This window comes from Trachymyrmex cornetzi, unplaced genomic scaffold (genome assembly GCF_001594075.2).
Source record: "Trachymyrmex cornetzi isolate Tcor2-1 unplaced genomic scaffold, Tcor1.1 scaffold257, whole genome shotgun sequence".
In the NCBI taxonomy this organism is placed as follows: domain Eukaryota; kingdom Metazoa; phylum Arthropoda; class Insecta; order Hymenoptera; family Formicidae; genus Trachymyrmex; species Trachymyrmex cornetzi.
This window is the reverse complement of record NW_017297238.1, coordinates 339,532-343,269: the sequence shown is the minus strand read 5'-3', so window position 1 is coordinate 343,269 and position 3,738 is coordinate 339,532. Positions and strand designations below refer to the sequence as shown.

The window sequence follows — 3,738 nt, the reverse complement described above, 5'->3', positions numbered from 1 at the left end:
GACGACAGTCGGACTAGTCGGAGCCGGTCGCTCCTTGTACGAGCGTCGTGACGTTGGCTTACTTTGGCGTTTCTCACGCATCTCTCGATTCTCAACGACGCGAACTGTCAACCGCCCGCGGTCGCCGTCGCACTCGAAACGCCACTCATTCGGTTCACCCATCGCGTTGTTAGTGCTCTGTCCGTTTTGTGCGCGATCCACAAGTGTGTCCAGTGTGTCCAGTGTGTGATTGATAATGAATAATGAACGCGGCAACGAGAGATAGGACCACATAGCAATTTGTTTGATACGTCTTCACAGCGGCGATTTTCACGCGCACAGAGGCGACGTCGCATCGGTGAGTTGAGAACGCACACCTTCGCTCTCTGTTATTTCTATCGCTCGGAACACCCTCGAGATACCCATCTGTCGGAGATAATTTGAAGGAACGCCCCTTTAACGAGCTTTCTTTCACATTTGTCAAATTTATTGACCCCGTAGCGGAGAGATTTCCATTGACGTCATTTGTCAACTTGTATCGTACGTCGGAGCTGTTCTGACTTGAAGTTGGCTCCGGCTTCAAGTTCATATCTTTAAAACGTGTCTTTCATCGTGAGAATCTATTAGCTTTAAAAAAAAAACGCGATTTATTTTACAATTTTACTCTACTTTTTTTCAAACCGAGTATCATTCTTGCTAAAAATTATTTCAACACAACTTATTGATTGTATGTATGTTTTCTAACTAAAGGATCTTTTGATAGAATTATCACGCAAATAATTATCAAATTAGTTCGCGATCACGCGTTATGTAAGAGAGAGTTTTATAATTTCGAAAGTACACGGTAAACATTGTCAACTAATAACGACATAACAACAATATAAACATATGTTTTACATAACAGTTATATTGTTGAGCGTGAAATCATAACATTGATACAAGTATCGTATTCCTGTTACTTTGTGTTTACTGAGCATTGACACGATTTTTGCTCGATTTATAATAGATATAACGTAGGGTTATTTCGATTGATCGAGTGAATCTATAATGAAAGACGATAGTCAACGTGTGGTCTGAAAGCATAATCTACGTCTACGTTATTTTAACCTTTGTGATCTCAAGTCCCTGTACAACGTCACAGGGTGCAAAGCGCACCTGTTTATGTGGGTCGCGACATAACGCGTTATCGTCCAGATGTGTCAAAAGTGACTCGCTCGTGAACAGAATATAGGTTAACATTCCGTCATTTTCCACGTCAACCTTTCGAAAGGGACGCCCTCGAACTCGGGAGATGGAGATCCACGTGATCCTTGAACAAGATGGACAGACAGCGTTGAAGAGCCGCGTCGCACAAATCCGCTTCACGCAAATCCGCGTAAAAAAAAAAAAAAAAATATCGAAGAGAGACGCATCCGTAAAGAGCTTCAACGATCCCTTTCTCTATTTTTCTTTTTCGGAGTCTATGACTTTCCGAGTTTGTCGTCCGAAGGTGGATTTGCTTCGAGTGCTTTCACGCGATCACTTGCACGCACGCGACGATTAAATCGACGTTTCTCATGCTTTTTTCTGAGATTGTAGGACAGCGATGCAGTTTATGGAGACATTCCTGTGAGAATTTTCATAGAAAAAGGACGCGAATTATATATAATTTCAATTGTGAATGATTATATCGCATGATAATAACGGCATAACAAATATATATAATTGGTTTAGAATGTAAATGTGTATAAATATAAATATTTTAATGAATATATCTAATATAATGTGTAACATTATTATAAGTAACATAATTGTAATAAATTCTTTTGCTTCGCTATTGCTATTGTAAAATATCTAGTGATTATTTATAATAAAAGCAAATTATACATTGCTATGTGCTTATGAAGTCGTTCAGCATAGCTTGAAAAATGTCGGATTAGATAACAAGATATCTAATATTTAAGTAAGGGATTTTCAAAAACAATGATAAATAATATTACAATTACTCTAAAAAATGTAGTTAGGAAATTTTGGAATTTTGGAACACTACATTGGAATTTTATTTCTGTTTAATAACGCGTCGTAAATATGAATCGCGTATACAAAGATTGAGTGCACAATGCATGCCTTTGGCTTTAATATAGCGATTGAACGAACATGACGGGAAGCTTCGATCGAATTTATGAAACTCGCGGCGGAATGTGGCTATGCTTTGATAGTAAATGTATTACGAAAGTCAGCAATTCTCGTAATCGATAATGTTTTCGAAGAGCTATTAGATATTTTAAAATCTATGTATCGGTACAACTTGCGTTTTGTTTAATATACAAGGGATACCATATGTGTGATGTAATATTATATTTACATGTGTGTGTGTGTGTGTGTGTGTCGTTACACGCATGTTGCATTTCGTTTGAATTTATCGCCCGTGATAAAACGTTCGAAGAAGCAAAAAATTACCTTCACGTTTCATGTTAGGCGCGTCTAAACTTCTGCTGCTCTGTTACTTTTATTTTAATTTATTTTAAAAGATTAATTATTTACCTCTATTAATTAATTTTATTAAATAATTTGTCAAATTAGAGTAGGGACGAAACACTCAATTTTAATTGATTTTATTTTCTAATTTCTCTTATCTTACTCTTTTATGACTGTCAGAATGACATTATTTATATTATTTTCAATTAATATTTTTATTTTAAAGATCCATATTCTATTATTTGCGCACACTTATACACGCTTGCTTATAATTTTTTTCCGATAATAATAACAGTTATTCAAATTAAAGGTATAACGAAAGGATCGAGTTGAAAATTCTCTAGTTTCCAGGTATTTTTCGTATAACTATGAATACGCGTACATGTGAAACGTAACGTTCAGATAAAGACGTTTGTGCGACGTGTATGCCAGTGAAAAATTAGAATGGCCCCTGGTAGGATCGTAAAGAAGTCGTGAAACAATTCTAACGACCGACATGCTCGAACTTTGCCTCTCGGCGCCAGCACGTTCATGACCCACCCGAGGTTGATGCTCGCATACAGTTGATGCTCGCATATACATTGCTCTCTCATGACGGGAAAATGAAAACGATCGAATATGAAATAAATCCGAATGTTATTATAAGTATAAATACGATATGTTATTTGTTTAATTTACATTTACACATATTACTGATGAGGAAGCATTATTACATCTTTTTTCTCTTATTGATATACAGGGTGAGGAAAAAATATGGAAACCCTGAAAAATCTCAAAAAATATAAGTTTTACAGAAAAATGTTTCAAATAAAAGTTGTAGGATTTAAAAAAGTCTATTCAATAGTCTCATCAGTTTGATCCTGACTGGCGTCGTTGAGATCAAGTTAAAGTCACGTTGAATTTTTTTAAATGGAACACCCTATTTTTTATTGCATATTCTCACAGCACATCTCGAGAGCTTTCCAAAACACTGTAATTAAGTTCATTTTCGTCAAGTACTTTTTGAGTTATAAGACTTGAAGGTTACAGTATCTTCGGTATTAACATTACGCAAGCTGTCCAACCGACGACTAAAACCTCTTGAATGTTGTTCAGGATCATGTACTGGATAACATTTGTCAAGATCAAGGTCATTGGTGATTAGTCCTCTTATTTTCATTTTTGCACTAAAAATTCTTGACCTTGATCTTGACAAATGTTATCCAGTACATGATTCTGAACAACATTCAAGAGGTTTTAGTCGTCGGTTGGACAGCTTGCGTAATGCTAATGCCGGAGGTACTGTAATCTTCAAGTCTTATA

The 3,738-nt window shown here is 36.1% G+C and overlaps 1 long non-coding RNA gene across 1 annotated transcript in view; it reads left to right on the top strand.

Moving 5' to 3' along the window:
* Window positions 1-6: 6 nt before the first annotated feature.
* Window positions 7-3,738, top strand: part of LOC108761608 (uncharacterized) — a 158,190-nt gene continuing 154,458 nt past the window's right edge. The window contains exon 1 of the long non-coding RNA XR_001940130.1: window positions 7-337. This is a non-coding gene — a long non-coding RNA (uncharacterized LOC108761608). The remainder of the gene's footprint in view (window positions 338-3,738) is intronic.